Raw genomic sequence first — 21,484 nt, forward strand, 5'->3', positions numbered from 1 at the left:
GCTGCTTTGGTCGCTAGGTTGGAGGAGGTAGCAGGCTTTACGCCTGCTGCAGCCTAATGGGTTAAATCATTCCTGGGGGGGGCCTTACTGGAGAGTGAGTAGGGATCTAGTGGATGCCACCCCTATAAAGTTAAAACAAGGAGTTACTCAGGGAGCTTGTCTCTCCCCTATCTTCTATAACTTTTTTACCATGCCGTTCCTGAACTTCTTGTATCTTAACGGCATTGCGTTTTTCAACTACGCCGATGACACCCAATGAGTCATCCCACTCATTGGTGTCTTCGCTGAGGATGAAGCAAACATCAATAGAATCTATTGCCTTATCCAAAACTGGATGAGTACTAACAGCTTCTCGTTCAATACGAGCAAGACGGAGTTAATGCTTGTAGAAACAGAAAAGAACATTTGCAAGGTGGAGGGACAGTATACCCAATTCGTGATCAGTGGCTGTATCATTGAAACTAAAAAGAAGCTCAAAACTTTAGGGGTCTATTTGGACCATAGTTTGAATATAAAGGAGCAGGACAGCAGTCTTGTTGCTTCCACAGTCTACTATATCAAACTTTTGTCTCATGCCTGCCCGTTTCTATCTAGAACAAGCAGGGAAGCATTAGCGCGTGCTCTAATTAGTTCAAGAATGGACTACTGTAGTAGCCTCCTGATTGGTTTACTCAACTGCCAGATCAATAGACTCCATAATGCTGTCGGAGTCGTTGTAAACCGGAAAAGAAGGGATCATATTTCGAACGCAAGAAGAGATCTACACCGGCTCCCAATCAAGGAGAGAATTTGGGTTTGGTTATTGGTAATCACCTTTAACTGTCTGCAAAAGGCGGGCCAAATCTATCTTAAGGATGATCTGGTTCTCAAATCCAGTAATTATAACTTGATATCCAGCAACTGCTCCCTCCTTAAGACTCCTGTCTGCCGACTGACAGAGGCCAAAACTGCAGCCTTCTTCTCGGCATCTCCTATTCTGCGGAATGGACTTCCCATCAACCTGAGAGATTAATCCTCTATCAGGGTATTTAGAAAGGGACTGAAAACCCTTCTGTTTAACTAACAACATTTCCTAGCTTCCAAATCCATCTGACATACCGCTCTGTCAGTGTATAAGCCGCCTGTTGTCTTTGTTATATATGTTTAGCGCCCTTAAGCCCCCCGGTAGGCGGCAGCGCTATATAAATTATTATAAATAATATGTCCTAATCTAGACAAAATAAAGGTTTCACACTGACATATTTATAACCCCATACACATGTGCACTTTTACATTTTCTCCGTATGCCTTCCTTTGCTATCTTTAGTAAATGGATTTTATCTCACTTTTTACCCCATTTTGAAGTTTGATACACAGGGGGTCATTACAAGTTGGGCGGTAAGGGATACCGGGCACCGGTAAGGAGCCTGGTGCCGGTAATCCCTTACCGCCCAATTCCGAGGTCCCTTAGCGTGAACCGCAAGGGACGTGTGGTCGGACCACACGTCCTTTACGGGTCCCGTTAGGGGACCAGGGTGCTAATTACGGGCCTGCTTTAAGCAGGCCCGTAATTAGCGCCTACCCCATTCCCATTGAGCCCTAGGGGGGCTCTAATGGGAATGGGGAATGGTTGATTCAATGGGGACTTACCGGTCCCTCCAGGGTCAGAATGCACCAGTAAGTCACCATTGAACCAGACCGGTCCCGGACCCGGTATTGGAGGCAGCCATGGCTACCTCCAATCTCGGAATGAGCCCCACATTCTTCTTTTTGGCATTGCCTCAGGAATCCTTAATACCCCTACTTGGAGTTTTTTTAGTGCGCACCCTTCTGCCCGTCTTGGTACCAGGAAAATTAGGTATCTATTTCTCTTCTTTCTAATCCCCAAAAACCCTGTTACTTTAATACATATATTTACAATACAGTCCCTCTGCCTAGTTTTGCCATCATCAATGTTCTACTTGCATCTGTGCTCAGCTCACCTCTGCATCGACTCTTCTCCAATCTACCAGTTCACCTTCAGTCCTTGGGGCACCTGAGGGACCGGACAGGAATTTCCTGCTGACCGATTCATTTCACACATGTGTTTTTGTGCGCTGATTTCCACGGGATGCTCCACGGTCTACTGGCTAATGACAGAAGCAGTCAAGAGTCTTGAGAGTCTAGATCGGGGCCTAGGTCGATTAGAACAGAACCATCCACACCGCTACCAAAATGTGCTTTAGCACCTTGAAGCATCTCATGTGCTAGATGAAATTACCAACAACGATCTCAGACCCAAATAACCGGACAGATTTAAAGAATATGGAAAAATACTACTTTATTATTAGTATAAATGTAAGTGGGGCAATCTGGTGTACAACAGCAGTAGTTCACGCACTTACAACCAAATTTGATTATACAAAGGTTTTATACCTCGATATGCGTCATCTATGACATCATCCTATGTGGAAAACTGGGAAACCTATTGAAGGGCGGGATTGGTTAAGGGAACATATATACACATATATTATATAAGCATTTTTTAAGTGCTTACAGTATTACTGGATGCCCCTTATCTGGTGGGGACACACTCAACCACCTCTAAATACATATAATACTGATTATAGCAGAAAAATGGCAGCCAGTTGGCCCATGCAACATTGTATAGCATTTTGCTACATAGACCCTCTGATTGGTTGGCATGCTTTCCCAACCTTGGACTTTCGGCTCATTAGCAGCACGTAAGCAAAGCAAAACTCAGTAACGTCAACGTACTCCCCACTTTCCCAATAAGTCCAACATCTCTCATCAGTCAGGCCCCAAGCTAAGGCTTCTCCTTTGTAGTAGACCTTGAAGCCTGTTCTCTGTTCTGGGACATTCAAGTGAGTCTAGGCACACCATTATCTTCATCTGGGCTTAATTAATAGCCCTTGTTTACGACTTCTAAATCACATGTGAGGAGACCACAAATGTGTCCATTTCGACCTTCTATTTACTGCTATTTGATTCAATTGAGCTGGGTGTCATTACCTTGCTCACTCCATCTCACATAGGTTTTCTACATCTTTAATTCCCTAGTACTTGGCTCTTGCAGATCGTTTCTTCTTTGCTTAATCTAAAAGAAATATGTATTTTGTATATGGCTTATCCTTTTGACACCACTTGTGCCTTCTAATCATTCCTTGAATTAGCATCCTTGATCCCTGGCCAATAGACTCCTCTTTATTCCTCACACAAAGCTGTTTTTCCAGCGTCTCCTGACCCTGCAGCCCAGGTCTGTCTCCGAGGTAGCTGGATTGGTTTCAATACAAGTCTGTTGTCCATCTTTCCATCATGGTCGCTCTGGCCACATTATGTTTTCCTCTGCAGCAAGCTTCTATATGTCTCGTCTACCTTGTGTTTCTGCATATATACACTTATTAGTCAGCAGGTTTCTTTATCTTCTTTACATATATGATTTCTTCATATCTTGATTACATGTTTCTCTTGTTACTTCAGTTGCATCATTATTCTTTTAGTATTTTCATGTCGTTTCAGTGCGTCTCAGTATCTTTCCTTCATGACGTCACACTGCCCTTGTCAAATTTCACTCATAGTTCTATGGTGTCTAATGGTGTGTGCAGACATCCTTCCACCCTCTCAGTGTGAGGGTACATTCGTCTCTCATACACTCAACGCAGTATTGGGATGATACCTGGTGTCCCACATGGGGCTTTTCTCCTGCTGTTCTAACATGACAGAGGTGAGGGGGTGGGGGCTAGGGATGACGTGTCCACCTGCTCCTCTACAATTCTGTGGCACAAAAGGTGGTAAAAAAATGTGGCTAAGAAATTTGGTTACATTTTCCTTTGACAAAAATGGGTAATAGAAATTTGGCAAAACTGTCAATTGACCAGAAATTGGTAATAGCCATATTCTGCATTTAGCCGAATTGTGTAAGGTAGCCATATTCTGCATTTAGCAATTGTGAGGACTAGCCACGTGTCACACTTAGATAGAATTATGAAGATTAACTATGCGTCACCCATAGATTTGTGAACATTAGCCATGCATCAAACTTAGATAGATCTGTGAAGATTAGCCACGAGTCACAGTTAGATAGATTGTGAAATTAACCATGCGTATCACTAGAAAGAATTGTGAAGATTAGTCATGCATCACATTAGATAGAATTGTTTAGATTAGCCACCTAGAAGAACTTAGATAGTAGACATTGTACTAACCACCCAGCTCCTGTTCCCCTCCAACACACCCCCAAGTACTATACACGACCACTGGGCTAGCCAGACTATACACATGCACACACCCAACATAAGTAGCACTCGCATACAACAAACAATCCCAGACACTGGACCTTACCGATACGGATACAACAAGCCAGTGTGCACAACCACATACTTAAATACCAGCCAATATACACATAAAACACACAGATACACCCGACGTAACAAACATTCACACAGCACCTCCTCAGAGGTATTCTTCCTTTCCTCTCATTCCCCCAGAATCCTACTGTCTCTCAAGCTCTGGTTCTCTCTAGGCTTGACTATTGCTACAACCGCTTTGTAAATCTGCCTGCTTCTACTCTCCGTCCTCTGCAACTCATCCAGAACAGGACTGCGAGACTTGTCCTTGGCCTCAAGCCCTGGGATTGTATCTCTCCAGTTCTGAAATCTCTTCATTGGCTCGCAGTGGCTGCAAGGATTCAATTCACAACCCTTTGCATTGTCCACAAGGCTTACTGGGGCCTGGGTCCAAAATAACTTCAACTCTCCCTCTGTAAATACCGTCCCATTAAAGCTCTTCGCTCCTCCACCTCCAACTCCCTCAGGGTCAGTCACTTATCCAAGCAATGAGTTGGGGGCAGAACTCTTTCCTCTGCTTTGGCCTCCTTCTGGAACAGCCTCCCTGCCACTCCAAAACTTGAGAACCATCTTTGGTTCCAGAAGCACCTGAAGACCTTCCTCTTGCTTCTGCCTTCGCTCTTCCTCTCGCCTGCTGATCTGTCTGCTTCGGTACCCTGCACCTGGTTACCCTCTGACTTTGGGCTCAGGTCTTTGCTGACCCATCCACTCTCCCGCACTGCCTCTGGCAATATCTTGCACTGGGGTCTGTATCAGTAACCCTACAGTCCTCTTACCTGCACTTATCAGACACCCCTTGTCTGCGCGTTAAACCCTGCACTTGCCACCTTGCTGGCTGCACTACCAGTTGTTGCTGTTTTATCCCTTGCTTAGCACTTTCCACCTCTAACCTCCCCCTTGCACTTTCCCACCTCCCTCTCCCCTGCACTTGCGCGTTCTCAATCTCACTGGGCCTAGTAAGATCGTTGTTTGTCCTCTCTTGTTTCCCCTCCCATGCCCCGTCGAGCTCTGAAACACTTGTGTATGAGCATGATACAAATAAAATATCATATACCATAGAAAAACAACCCAGGCATTGGGCCTCACCCTTACGGGTACAACAAGCCAGTGAATGCCTGGTCTGCAGGCTCTCTATCTCTCCTGCCCTCTCTCTAACTGGAGCCACCATCTACGGGCCACCTGGCCAGATCGCCTTCTTCCTCTATGAATGGGACAACCTCTTCTCTTCTCTCCTTGCCTCTACTTCTCAACTTCTCCTCCTTGGAGATCTCAACATCCACCTGGATGTTTCTAATCCCTCTTCTGGGCTTTTCCACAACCTCTGCGACACTTGCTCTCTTTCCATGCTGCCCTCTGGTCTGACACACTTTGCTGGACATACTTTGGATGCTCTCATTACCCCAGACATCCCCCTCTAACCCTCTCACCACTCCTCTCTCTTGGACTGACCACTTTCTACTCTCCTCTCATCTGAAACTCTCTATCCCTCAAGCAAAGCCCCCCATCCTCAGCACTGCCACCTATCTTCTGGGTAATTCGGCCCATGAAGCGTGTGTCAGTGGATGCCTTTGCCTCTACTTTCTCTGATCCGCCTACTCCTGCGGCTGACTCACACCCTGACACAGCCCTATCTAATCTGCATCTTTCTATTTCCAATAGGCTGGACATCCTTGCCCCTGTCATGAGAATCCGGTTGAAACCTACCTCCAAGTGCAACTCTTGGTATGATTCCGACCTCGCCATCCTGAAACAAGTGCAGGGTGGCTGAGAGGAAGTGGAGGGCTTTGGCGCATCCTCTGACAAACTGGCCTGCTGCCTCCTCCAAAGGCAATACAGACTCTCTGTCTTTTCCAAGAAGAGAGCCACATTCAAACCTGCATCTCTGCGGCCTCTAACAATACGGCCAAACTCTTTAAAATCTTCAAGGAACTGGCCAATCCTGTTGCAGTCTCTACATCTCCTGTTCCATCCCAGGCCCTCTGTACGGCTCTGGCCTCTCACTTCTCTGCTAAAACTCAGGGCATCTGTCCTCTATCTCCTCTTCCTCTCCCGGCCCCCCTTTGGCCATCTCTCCCTCTCCTCCTCATTTCTCCACTTTCTCTCTGACAACACCTTATGAGGTTTCGAAACAAGACCGTTGTCTGAAAGTGTTGTCCAAACAGGTGCTCCCCTGCTCCTCCAGAACCACCAAGGACTATATTGCCACCCTCGCTCCAGCTTTGACCAATTTCTGTAATCACTCTTTCGCCATTGTAACATTCCCCTCTGCCCTTAAGCACTCCCTTGTGCAGCCACCCTCCTCAAGAAGCCGTCTGCCGATCTTACATGCCCAGCAAACTATCGTCCAATCTCCATCATTCCTTTCCTGGGCAAGTTCTTGGAAAAGCTGGCCATCTCCCAGCTTACTCTCCACGCTGAATCTGATGGTTGTCTCCATGATCATCAGTATGGCTTCAAAGCTGCCAGAGGCACAGAAACTGCTCTCCTGAACACCCGTGAAGATATGCTCGATAACCTTGATTCCATCCTTCCTTCTGTCTTCATTCTCCTTGATCTTTCCTCTGCTTTCGACACAGTCAATCACGTCATCCTGATCGATTGACTCTGTGAGAACTAGGGCATCACGAATCAGGCCCTGGAGTGGCTGACCTCCTTCCTCTTGGACTGCCCCTGACAGGTCCAACTTTCTCCCTTTCTCTCTGGCACCTCTCACTCTCCTTGTGATGTTCCACAGGACTCTATCCTCTCACCTTGGTTTTTCAACCTCTACTTAGCCCCTTTGGCCCACCTGATCTCTACCTTCTCCTCTAACTTTCAGTGTTATGCGGATGACACTCAGCTTTACTTCAGGCCCCCATCAGCCTCCTCTCCTCTCTCACTCATTCTTGACTGTCTGCGATTCAGGATTGGTGTGCCTCCAACAATTTCTGCCGTAATGCCAGTAAGACAGAGATCCTTCTCATTGGGACCCCTGCCCATCCTTTCAATCTCTCACTCTGGCCGCCCTCCTGGGGCCCTCTTCCTTTGCCTTCCTGCGAGGCAAAAAAACCTTGGTGTCATCTTCGACTCCACTCTCTCTTTCTCTCCTCACATCTCAGACTTCGCCAAGAAGTCTCAATACCAGCTGCACCTCCTCAAAGGGACTCTTCCCTTTCTCACATTCTCCCAGAAGCTCACTGTCTCCAGATCCCTCTCTAGGCTGGACTACTGCAACAGCCTCTTCCTTAATCTGCCTTCCTCTACTGTCTGCCCTCTGCAACTAATCCAGAACAGGACTGCAAGACTTATCCTTGGCCTCAAGCCCAGAGACCGTATCTCTCCAGCCCTGAAATCTCTCCACTGGCTCGTGGTGGCTGCAAGGATCAAGTTCAAGACCCTGTGCATTGTCCACAAGGCTTTCTGGGCCAGTGCCCGCATTACATCCAACGCTCTCTTCCAAAATACGTACCTTCTCGGGCCCTTCCCCCAGATACCTCCAACTCTCTAAGGGTTAGACGCTTCTCCAGGCAGAGAGTGGGGGTAGATCTCTCTCCTCTGAAGGTGCCTCCCTCTGGAATGGCCTGCCTGCACCTCTCAAATTTGAGCCGGAACACCTGAAGTTCCGGAAGCAGCTCCAAACTTTCCTCTTCTCCTCTGCTTTCTCTCTCTCATTCCCCTGCTGACCTACCTGACCTACCTGTCTGCTGTACCGGCTGGTTGCTTGGCTACCCTCAGAGTCTCACTGGGTACTAGGCTCTTTATTGACCAGTCACCCTTGCACTACCTCCGGGCCTACCACGCACCTAAGGCGGTAATTGTAACCCTACAGTCCCTTGTTCTCCTTGCACTACCCAGAGCCGCGCTGCCCTGGCTGCACTTACTCAGAGCATTGCTGGCCTGTTTTCCCCTCCCCTCTGCCTTGCACTTCCCCCTCCCTTTCCCCGTTCACTTCTCGTTCTTGCACTTGCACAGTCCGAATGACACAAGGCTTAGTAAGATCATTTGTCTTGTCCTCCCTCTGTCTTCCCTCCCTTGTCTTGTCACGCCTAGAAACACTTGTGTACAGGCGCGTTTTAAATTACTTATCATATCATATCATATCAATCAATCATCTGCAAGCCAACACACACAGACGTCAGTTTCTGCTGTTTCCCGACCTATCCTATCACTCTAGCCTCACTAACCAACCCCGTCCTCTTTCTTGCAGAGCCACTTGAGCGCCTGGAGACTGCACCTAGGTGGTAGCGGTGCACGGTATAAATCAACATAACATATAACCCCTCCTTGAATGAATTGCAGGCAAAGTTCTCTCTCTACATCACTTCAACTGACCTACTCCTAGGAGCAATAAAAATGTTCATGTCGACCCGTACCCTCTCTACCAGCTCAATAGGTAGTCTATACAACAACACTAATACAACCGCAACACCTCCTGTTCGTAATGACTCACATATCTCTCCACTCTTCATACTACTAAATGTTTCCTTGGCCAAACACAGATACAAAACCTACAATTTCATCTTAGAGCAACAACCAAATCTACTCTTTCTCACAATGAGCTGGCTCAAAGATGACGCTCATTAATTAAGCTATCCCACAGGCTACAATGTGTTAATAAAAAACAGATTGGAACGAGCTGGAGGGGAGTTGCTATAATCTTCAAAGACTCCCTAACTGTAACCTAATTTACCGATTGCACTGCACCACTTTGTGAGTCCTTATTATGTAGCACAAAATTCTCCCTATCCTTCTCGACTTCTTTTGTACTCATCTGCAGCCCCCTGGTGAGAACTCAATCTGTAATGGAACTCGTAGACTTCATAGCCGGATCCCTCCCTAGTCTACCCAGCCTTAGCATACTCGCTGACTTTAACATTTGTCTAGAATTGCCATCCACTATATTTACCAGGAATCATATTCCCAGCCTTGAGCGTCTTGATGATCGCCTACATAACACAGAATCCCCACATGTTGCAGGCCACATCATCGATGGCCTGTTCTGCCACCAAATCTCCTTAAATACATACCTACAATTTGCCTAAATTGGGTTGCCAGTCAGCCTTATGCTTCTCCACCAATCTGCTCATCCGATCTCCTCTATATACAAGAGAGGAACTCCCACACGTTCAGGAACTTAATGGAGCAAAAAACTATCTGAAAACACAAGGGTGTTCCTGACCGAACTAAGTTGAAAATATCATTTATATAGCTATCAGTAATTAGTCAGCTGGTAGCCTAAACAGCAGTTTATATCAAATTGTCAGTATTTGATTTACTGGTATCTCACCAGTCAAGGTAACCTTATGAGAATAAAGTGGGTACACTAATATAGAAAAATAAACTTTCTTTTATTTTTTTGTTTATAGCAAAAAGTATAACAATTTGATGAGTACATAGTACAGCAGAGAACATACATAAACAACACAGTTTATACAGACGAAAAACACTGATTGACCAATTCCGTCAATGAAAATAGAATCATACAAAGATTAACGAAAGTAGGGGTACAGCCCCATAATGGATTATACATATGCAAACAGCATATGCATGCTGCCGAAAAAATGGTTTAATATTGGCAGACAAAATATGCCAAGATAGTTGATAGAAATAAAACTATCCCTGGCTAACCCTTACTTGTCTTAGGGGTAAAGTTAATCAAAATAAATGATACAGATCATGGACCAAGCAATTAATGCTGTGTATAAGGCCTAATTTCGGCTGAAAAGAACATCAACATAAACATTATCACACAAAGTGTTGTGTATTGGGCCTTATTTAAATCAATGACACAGATCATGCACCAAACAATGAATGCTGTGTATAAGACAATATCATACAGAGTGCTGTAAATTGGACCTAATTTTTGGTTAGAGATCACAACAACATTAACAGTGTCGCACAAATATGCATTTGTGAAATTGAAATGTACACTTACTTTTAGGTTTGACAAAAAGTTACATGGCAGTTTACATAGGCTGGCATAGATTATGACACAGGCTGAAAGGGGTGTACAACGCCTACCGCTATTACGCGTGCAAGGCCACAGTGACAAAAAGCAGGGGAACACGGGACCTGCAGTTATCACATGTGACTAGTTGGCGTTTCGGTGGTGTATGAATAGATAGAGACCACCTTCATCAGGTACAAAGATCTTGACAATCAGCCTTTATTGACACAGTGGAAAAAGAGGTCCCCCTGAAATGATAATTACAGGGGATATTTAGAGCTCAAAGGTTGTACTAAAAAATGGGAGATAAACCAAGGATCATGCCAGTATATGGTGAACGCATCAGGCCTCAGTACCCCAACACCTGGCAGGTTGTAGACCCCATCCAATCTGCTCCACACTCTCTCAACATATAGATCTTGAAAAAGAATTCAGATTCTAGATAACTAGGTATTACTAAAACGTATCACTATTCCTACTACCTTCATTACCAAAGAATACAATGAATACAGAACACAGTAGCAAGACTACTCCTCAGACTCACTAAATGAGAACACATCACACCAGCACTGCGAACACTACATTGGCTACCAGTCAAAGAATGAATGTTCTTGAAAACCCTCTGCATAACCCACAGAGCAAGCCACGGCCAAGGAGCAGAATTCATAGAGGGAAAAATCTCCTTGTACAAACCTAACCCTAAGGTCCAGCAATGACATTCGCTGTGCCCACTGGCTATTTTAAAAGACTACGAGGCTGGGGGCTCTCTCTGGAACAGCCTCCCTGTCACTCTAAAACTTGAGGAGAACCATCTCGGGTTCCGGAAGGACCTCACAACCTTCCTCTTTGCTTCTGCCTTTGCTCCCCCACTCCCCTGCTGATCTGCTCTCTCTCAGCACCATGCACCTGGCCACCCTCTGTCCTTTGGGCCCAGGTACCTGCTCACCCTGCCACCCTCCCGAACTGCCTCCAGGCCACCCCTTGCATTGTGGTCTGTATCTGTACCCATACAGGCCGTACCCTTTTTCTTCCTGCACTTATCAGACAAACCCTTTCTGCTGCCTTAAACCCAGCACTTGCCAATTGCTGGCTGCACTACCACTGTTTGTTGCCTTTATTATTTATTTATTTATTATTATTTGTCTGTTTCTCCTTTGCGCCGCACTCTCCACTTCTCCCCCTTTCATGCACTTTTCCCCTCCCCCTCCCCATGCACTTGCACGTTCTCAATGTCACTGGGCCTAGTAAGATTGATATTTTGTTCTCCCCTGTTCCCCTCCCTTGCCTTGTCGCGCTCTGAAACACTTGGGTACGAGCGCGATAGAAATAAAATATCAATATCACTAGCCTTCGGCCGTGTCCACTGTACATGTTCCCCCAATATGTTTATTTTTGACCCACTAGGTGGCCACGGTCTTAGGCAGTGGCAACTCTACGTGTTTTTTGGACCCACTAGCCATAGCCTTCGGCTGTGCCCTCTGTATATTTTGAAACTTTGCCGGGCCATTAGCTAGGGCCCGCCACCTCACATTTTTTTGCATTATTCCAATTTATTTAACTATCTCTTTTTGTAAAACGTTTTTCTCACACCCGCAGTTATAGGAGTAATATACTACAAATAACTGTGGGTATCTGTAGGCGACCACAAATAACAGTGGTTATCCGTACAAAGTGTGCAAAATCCAAAACCTTTCCTTGCCCTTCCAGGCCCTCACCTAGTGCCCCCTCCTCTAGGCCTGCTCCCCCCACTCCCTGCAGGTCCTCTTACCTCCCTAGCCCTCTCCCATTCCCCCCAAAACTCTTTGTTTTGTGTGATACAGTTTCATTCACGATTGCCTTTTCTTTTATAACTGCGGTTATCCCACAAAATAGCAGCGGGTATGCCAACATTTTCGAGCTCTGAACTTAGCTCTCATCCCCCCTCCCCCTAAACACCCCAATTTCACATCGTCATCTTTTCCTATCCCTGCCTCTAGCCTGATGCCATTTCATCTCTCGCATTGAACATAAAAAATGGTGGATTTTCATCTATGAAAAGTCTCTCTCCTACAAAGCAGCATGGGAGATATAGCTATAATTTTGGGAGAAGGGGGCACCCCCTTCTCCGTCAAATATTTTCAAAACTACTGGATGCAATAACCCTAGACCCCTTCTGATAATCGAGTCAACACTTTGTGCCTAGGTTGTTTCATACCTGGTCCAATTCCGTCCAGCGGTTATTTCTGTACTTTTTTTACATGGTGAAAATGAAGTTGGAGTAGGCAAAACAGTGTATTTTAACCTTCTTAATAACCTCTTCATGTTTTAATGGCTGTTTCCCAAAAGTCCAGTCTGGGTGGTCCTGTGACAAACGTTTTGTTTGCAGAATTTCAGCCGAATCCGTTATACGAGTCAATATATATATATATATATATATATAGCTCTGAAACACTTGTGTATGAGCATGATACAAATAAAACATCATATCATATAATTATGCATGTCATTTTTCAACCCAAGACAGGCCGCTCTGAAGGATGCAGACACCTGCATGCATGCTGCACCCCTATTAAGGATCATCAGTTCACGGCAGTCTGAATCCTTGTGAGTGGACATGCTGTGCTTGCAGTGCCGCTCTGCCTGCCAAGTCGGACCTGGCAGGCAGAGCGGCACTGCAAGCACAGCATGTTGGATGCACCGGCACCATTCCGAATGGTGCCGTTGCATCCGACCTCCCATTCCCATTGAGCCCTATAAGGCTCAAATGGCAATGGGGAGTTATGGATTCCGGCCACTGGCAATGAGGACATACAGGGTCCGCCAAGGTTGCAATGGCCCTTTATGGCCCCATTGCCAGAGGCTGGAAAAAAATGCAATTTCAGCGACCGCCAGCCAGTTTTACCGGCAAGGCTACCGCCGAACTTGTAATGAGGCCCATACATGTATCCCCTTCAAATGTCTTCCTAACCTTTTTAGAGCGGTTCCTTGTAGTGTATAACCCCTCTATCCAATATGCCTCTTCATCGGGCAAGTCTACGGTTGGTAAGCCCACTAGGGCGGTGATGGGTGCAGTATACATTTTGGCTAACACATAACATAACTTGAAGTACAGCAAATTTCCTTAACGTCCGCCGCAGTCTGTCCCATTACAGCCAAATCCGGCTCGGGGATATCCAATTTGAAGCTGCCGGGTCACATATGAAATCAGGAAATCGTAAAGGCACCTCTGCCATAGAAGAACGCGATTAAAAAAATAATAGTTTGGGTTGGACGGTGCGGGCGAGTAATTATTGTCAGCTTGTAAATGGTGTCTGTGTCCAGCCGAGCGAGCAGGGGGGAGGGAGGCACAGGCGAGGCTTAGCCTCGCTTCACTGCCCCTGCCCTGTCATTCACAGTCTCGCGAGAGGTGTGACATCTCGCGATGGCGGAGGCAGAACTTTGCAAGCACCCGATCTGACAGGCCTCGCTTCACTGCCCCTGCCCTGTCATTCACAGTCTCGCGAGAGGTGTGACATCTCGCGATGGCGGAGGCAGAATCCTGCAAGGACCCGATCTGACAGGCAGGGCTTAGAAGAGCTCTGCGAATGCTTCCAATGAGATGAAACCACGGCGGGCAGCTCCGGCACCAGCCCGCCCTTCGCAGGGTTATTCCCCCATCTCCCATTCCAGGCGGATGAGTTCCTTTGAAACTTATTTTCTTGATGAAAGGAGACGCATTCAGTGCGTGCATCTAATCAACGACAGAGCAGGTTCTTTCTTAGGCTAACTCTTTCTGTTTTTCATCTCATGGGTTATTAATTCCAAGAATGTTTTCTCTGGTTTTACTTTGAGACTCGTGCAAGGTGACAACCCAGCACATCCTCCACTTCGTATAGTGCAGCTACTCTTACCCTGGTGATCCATAAATCTCTTGTAGTGGACAGCCCACTAATCTTAACGAACCACCATAACCAACCTCCTTAAGCAAAAGCGCCTATGTGCCTCTGGGTTATGTGTGCTATACAAATGACAAAATAAATAAATAGATTGTAACCTGATAAACTGCTATTATTTTAAATGTCTTTTGCCCTTCGTAACCGGATAAGTGTCACTGTAACAATGTAACCTACGCCGTGATACCTCTGGGTTTAGGCGTATAACAAATGCAATAAATTAAATAAATAAATAAACCTGAGAAAGATCATACCTAACCTGGTCTGAGATGGCTAGCGGCTTCCAGCACTTGACCTAGTACATACATGCCAACCCTCCCGATTTAGACAGGAGACTCCCGATTTTTCAGCGAAAAATCGGGCTATTTTTCACTGTCTCCCGCCTGAAATAGCTGTAGCCCCAATGCATTCCTATGGGGAAATGTTGGCTTCCCGATTTCCCTTTGGAAATCTCCCTCCCAGCTGTGTCTGAATGTTGGCATGTATGCTAGTAAGCCATCTCAGTGACGGACGGGTTCTGCTTATCTGCCGGATTAGATCCACGCTCCTCTGATCCTCCACCAGAGCCTGAGGTGGAAGACGGTTGAAGAAACAAACACTAAAGAGACAAACCGCACAACTCTGGGACAATATGCACCTCCCACACAGGAAGCAGGCCCCCTACTACTGATTCGGAAAAGGACCCACCACCGCCTCTTCACCCAAGCATTCAACCAAGAACTCTGTCCCATTAGGATCACCCACCCCACCACTTCCCTATGATTAGGGGATGGAACCGGTCACCACCTAGCCTCGGAGGTAAAAGTGTAACAGTAAAAGTAGTGTAACTTTGACTCAGCAGGCAGTGGCATGTGCCAAGTGATTATATGGCAAGTGGATGGGATGGGCAAAAGAAGGGGGTCCCCCAGAATTGCTTTTAATGTTGTTCTCAGAACAGATTTGTCATTGGAAAGTCTATACACGTATTGGGCTGTGTTCCTCCTTTTAAAGAAAGACATCCTAATGAAGACGTGAGAGACCCTTTCGAGGTTTATTTTGCTGTTATTCCTGATATACCAAGGTGTGTTGTTTTACAGCTGTTGTTGTTCCACACCCGTCGACTGGTGATAGAAAACTTGTAGCATAGAGACCCATGTGTCCTCCAAATGCTGACTTAGAGGGAAGGAGGGGAAGTCCTGTCTGAATGTGTGCAAATCTGACCTCATTCTACTAGACAGACAGGGCAGGTACGGATGATAATCCCAGGGTGGCCCAGGAGTCGCAGCATTTGTGGAACAATGCATGTACACCCTTTCAGGAAAAAAAGAATGGAAAGGGGGAAATAGTGATAGTAAAAGGTACATGAAGTTCTGTTACAGGCAGTAAACTATGTGTTTTTGACATCAAGGTTCTGGCCTTTAACAAGAACAACTTGGGTGTATAATGGGAGGAACATGTGCTTCTTCACATGTGCAGCCTACACATTCCTGTACCGCATACCAGCAGCAGTAGTTGTTAAGTGATTAATTTCAAAGACTTTATCAAGTAAAATAAAGAGGTGTGCCTTACTGAGAAATAGCAGCCCTATAACTGTAAACTGTATTTAAAAGGAATGGATGTATAAACAGTAAAGAATACAAGTAGTGGAACTCAGTTCCTATGGGATCCCACTCACTTCCACCTCTGCCTAGGTTTTGTCTGGGTGAGCAGAGCCAACATCCTGGTCCAATATTTGTCACATTTGATATGATGATTGTAGACAAATGACACCACAACATTCCACCACAACATTCCATCTGTTAAGCTGTGTGACTACCACCATCGTGTTGGAGGCAGGCCATACTAATTCCAGACTGATCACCAGCACATGCCCTGTGCACAACTCACATGTTACACGTTTGCCTCAGACATGGGGCCAGCCTGCAGTTTGCAAGCTGGAATCCCGCGGCAGGGTTGACCCAGCCCTTCAAGGTTCTGAGGACGATATATTGAGTACCATTACATTGGGTAATAGTATAAACTGTTATTGCAGTGCTTACAGAATCAAGGAATTGGCACAAAGTGCTACATAAGCACACACACACACACACACACGATTATTATGTTTCCCGGAAAGGAATAACACAATATTTGTAACAATGGTAGTTACGTCATAGCTCGAATGAAACATCTCACACAATAAGAGGGAGGATGAGGGTCAGGATCTCGTGGCAGCAAAGGGACCCAGTCACAGCTCTGCAGCCAAATGGCAGTGAATCCTTCTTCATTATATAGTAATTGTCCCCCCGAAAAGTGCATGTCAAGATGTAACTTTCAGGACTTGGATCAATTACATTTGTAAGACAATTACATGAAGAAGCCTCTGTTGTCATAATTGTATTTATTTATTGGCTTTTCATAATGCGCCTATACATAATGTGTTTCAAGGCACAACAAGATAAGGGGGCAGGGAACAGGGATGACAAAACAGAAACAATCCTGCTAGACCTTGTGACATTCGGATTGTGCAAGTGAAATAATGGAAGTGCAGGGGAGGGCGGAAGTGCCACAAGGTCAATCGAGTGCGACGGGGAGGCCAGGTGGACAGGCCCAGGAAGAAGAGAGTGCAGGGGAAGAAGGTCCATTTGCTAAGTGTGAGCCACGGACTGGAAAGGCTAAGGGGGTGCAGGTCCAGCCAGGCTAGTGCAGGGGAGGGAGCCTAGAAGGACAGTGCAGGTATGGGAGGGAGGCGGTCAGAGGAGACCAAGTGCAGGGATAGACTTGTAGGGGAGGGCCTGGCACCCTTTAAGAATCTGAAGGAACTAGGCAGCCAGTCAAGAGGCAGAGGTGGGAAAAACTAACAGGGGAACGGGAGAGGGAAGGAGGAAGAGAAAAGGAGGGTCTTGAGAAGCTTGCGGAACTTAAAGAGATCTGGCTCAAGTCTGAGAGAGGCAGGGAGGCAATTGCAGAGGGAAGCACCTGCAGAGGAGAGAGATCTACCCCCAACCTCTGCCTGAAAAAGCATCTAATCTGCAGAGTTGGGGTTAGAAGACTAAAGGGCTCTAACAGGGAGGTATTTGGGGAGAGAGGGTTGGATGTAGCGGGGCCCAAGGTCCCAGAGAGCCTTGTGGATGATGCAGAGGGTTTTGAACTTGATCCTCACAGCAACCACGAGCCAGTGGAGAGATTTCAGGGCTGGAGAGATGCAGTCCCTGGGCTTGAGGCCAAGGATACGTCTCTTGAGTCCTATTCTGGATTAGTTGAAGGGGGACGAGGGAGGAGTTAGGTAGAAAGAGAGTGAAGAAGAGAGGGGTCAAGGATAGAATAGGTGAGACATGGTATCCCGCTTTGCCTTAAGAAGACAAACCTAAAACTCCCCTTGCCTTTATGGGCTATTGTACAACCTCTCCCCTCATTTCCTCACATTCAACTTTTGATAATACTGGGATGAGAAAGAGGTGACTAAGAGTAATGAACACTGATCCTTCCTTTTACCACTCTAGTACTGGGACGAAGAAGATGCCTGCAGAGTACTTGCAAGGTCAGGCATATCCCTCTAATCACAGGGAGGCAAATCCAATTGGCAATCCACACCTGCGATCTGTCAAGTAGTTGCAGGTGTATAACGGGAGGCCAGTGCAACAAGAAAGGAGAGCAACAGGGAGACCAGCATGGGACCGTGTCGTGAGGAGGCAGCCATGGTGGGTGGGACCTGTGAAGGAGCCAGGATGACAGCTGATATCCCAGAAGAGCTTGTGAAGCCCAAGGCAAGTGGGCTGTGCAGCTGCCACAGGTGTGAGAGCCTCCAGTTTGGAAAGAGAGCAGCCAGACTTGCGAGAGAGCAAGAAGGGAGAGGACGTTGGCAGTGTCTGTGCAGGAGCACTTGAATTGCCGGCGTGCAGAAGAAATCCCACGGCATGGGAGCAGGGCTCCCGGAAAGGCAGAAAGCAGAGGGAGCCGCCAGAAAGCAATTCTGTGGACCGCCGGGTGTCAGAGGAAGACACCCACAAGCCTGAGCACTCCTAGCGGACCGCATGTTAGTAAAATGATACTGTACCAAATACAAACTTGAAATTAAGATGATCTATGCATATTGAATACTGAACCAAATACAAGCTTGACATTAAGCTGAACTATGTATATTGAATACCGACCCAAATACAAACTTGAAAATAAACTGAATTCTACATTTTGCATACCGAACTGAATGAAAATTAGAAAATAAGCTGGATTACGCATATTGAATATCAAACTGAATGAAACCTTGAAATTGAGCATTCTGAAAAATAAATGGAAATAAAACTTTGTGGGCAAAGCAAGTAACTGATGAAAGTTAAAACAGGAAAGTGTCCAAGTAAAAGTAGCATACAGCAAACAGCGCAAGTGTGAAAGAGTATAACAGAAAGGTGGGGCATGAATTGGACCACCATAAAGTAAACTTTCATGAATGAATACAGTGCATCAAGGCCAAAGTCTGGCGAGAGGTGTGAGACACGGTATGGCAAGGCCAAGAGGTGAACCAGGAGAAGCCAAGAAAGTGTGAAACCACCAATAAAAGCCAAGGAGCAAAGAGAAACTAAGTGAATATAAACCTGTGCACAGGACAGGTGCAGAAGAACCTGTGCCAGCTGAGGAGCCTAAGGATACTGGTTGTGTGACCTGTGATGGGAGGACCGTGTGGTGTGACAACTGCGCCAAGACCAGTGAGTGCTAGATTATAAAAACCAAAGACAGTGTGAAATGCAACCAAGATGAAGCACTGTAAGCAAACTGGTAGTGCCATTCATAAGGAGGGTGAGGTTGAACTTTGAGAAGCAAATACTAGTTGTTACATTAAACATTAACAGTTTAGTTCTACTCAATGGCAGCAAGTAAGGGATGCAGCTGTTGCTGATCTTCTCCAGTGTAGAAACATTTATGGATTTGGCTTATGGCTGAATCTATTGGACAAAGTTGTGACACTGGTGTGCCCTGTTATTGTGGACAATTCATGTCAAGCATATCCACCTTTGGATGTGGAGGTCGCTAATAATATAACTCTCAAAGTCCTCGGCAGGTTTCTGATATCTCAGTTATTAATAAATCTGAAAGAGCTGATCTGTCAGAACAAAGTTTAGGGTCTGAAGATAAAGCCAGTCAGACTGAGCTGAATTCCACTAAATGTAATGCAATCCCACCCTAACACCATGGATTCACCTTTATCTGGAGTCTTCTTAAGGCAAGCTCATGTTGGGCCACCGATATTTGATGTCAAACTCGTAACAGGTACTTTGTGTGCTGACCTTTGTAATTCTGCAAAAACGAAAACCACTATGTTTAAGGTCTCATGTCTTAGTAACTCACAGCTGCCATATATTACAGATAAGACTCTGAGAGAACTAGTCTTAAATCAAAGAAACCTTAGTATTATCAACGTTATGTCAACATCAAGGCCTGCACTCAGAAATAAGGTACTGGCCTGGCTGCAACAAAAATCTGGACCAGGGATTGTTTGTCGTTCTGACTTAAAGGTTCTGTGGAGGATGAAGATTGATGGATGGAGTACTCAAACTAATAGGGACTGTATAATTATTGGTTGTGATCATACCGACCTTTCCAGCTTTTAAGCTAGCTTTAACCTTTTTTTACGAGTACACCATCTGAACTAAAATTGATTGTAGATCATGGGTAGTGCTTAACCTCCGCTTGAACTGGGTCTTGATTCATAGTTTATTTTATTCCTGCCTTATAATGTTGTCTTATTTTATTTGTTGTTTGTATTGTCTTGTTTTTTGTGGGCACTGAGGCCTATGGGGGCGTGTTGTGCTTTATAGGAAATTAATAATAATAATAATAATAATAATAATAATAATAATAATAATAATTTACTTTAATAAATCAGATTGTTTTGAACTTTGAATCTGTTGTATGTATATTGCTTCATGATGCCTTCACAGGATGTGAAGCGGAAAGTGAGCCTTCTGGGCAAGGTCTGTGATGTGAGGGGAGAAGGTGAGAGAGGAGTCAAACATGACACCAAGTTTGTTTTTGCATCAAAGGAGTTTGAGGCACCCCATGGAGGGGGGCCAGAGTGTAGGAGGTAAGGAAGGAGTTGGGGTCCCAATGAGAAGGATCTCAGTCTTACAGGCATTACAGCAGAGATCATTAGCAGTGCACTATGCCTGAATAGCAGACAGACAGTCAGTAAAGAGAGAGGAAGAGGAGGAGGAGGCATAGGAGGGGAGCTTGTAGGAGAGTTGTGTTTCGTCTGCAAAACACTGGAAGTGAGGAGAGAAGGCAGATATCAGATGGGCTGGGGGGGCAAGGAGATGATACCTGTGTCGCATACTCCTAATCGGGACACATTGCTGACCCTCTGTCCAGATATGGGTGTAATTTTAGGGGGGCAAGGATGTTTGTCCCCCCCAACTTTCATGGCACACCATTTTGTCCCCCTCATTTGGCTGGGGACCGTTTCCTTTAGATGTCATGTCCCCCCAACATTTTCAACAAAGTTACTCAACTGCCAGATGCCCCTGAGCCCTGATCCTTTTCGAGATGATTATTGATGAATATAATTATCTATTTTCTTGCACTGTATATTCATCCATTTAGCAATTTAGCCATGGGAAAACTGGGTGTTACATTCTGCAACCAAGAGTTAAGGTTCCCAAAAGCACACCACTCAGAGTTTGGGAGAAAGAAACCTTATGCTGCATCCTTAACGTTGAGTGATGATTCACCAGGCATGCCCACATTAACACTGAACAGAGAGAGAGTGAGACAGAGATACAGAGTGAGCGAGAGCAGGAGAGAGAAAGAGATCAAGAGAGAGAGAGTATTTTGTATTTGTATTTTTTTATTTAATTGATGTAGCGCTTTTCACCATAAGCGTTGGTATGAAGTGAAGTAAAAAACAGTACACTCAAAATGAAAAATAATCCAGGTACATCACAAAAGAAGAAGGGAGAAAAAATAGGGATCAACTATTAGAAAGAACAGATATGAGATGAGTTTTAAGGTTGGTCTGAAAAATATGGATAGAAGAGGACGACCGAATAAACAGAGGGAGAGAATTCAAATATTTGGGAGCAATACGGGCAAAAGAACAGAAATGAAAAGAAGCAGAAGGGGGTTTAGGGACAGAGAGAAGAAACTGGTTCTGAGAGCAGAGGACACAGTGAGGGAAATAAAGTGAGATAAGTGAAGAGAGGTAAGGGGGGGCGAAACTGTGGATGGTGTTGTAGACAATGGAAAGGAAGTGATAGAAGAGACGTGATTCAAAAGGGAGAAGAGATATAGAAAGTAAGGAAGGACTAATAGACGATAGAGACAAATGAGAAACGAGAAGACGAGAGGAATTATAGACCGAACGAGGGGGGGAG

Source organism: Ambystoma mexicanum, chromosome 14, assembly GCF_040938575.1.
Source record: "Ambystoma mexicanum isolate Mex_15411 chromosome 14, UKY_AmexF1_1, whole genome shotgun sequence".
Classification (NCBI taxonomy): domain Eukaryota; kingdom Metazoa; phylum Chordata; class Amphibia; order Caudata; family Ambystomatidae; genus Ambystoma; species Ambystoma mexicanum.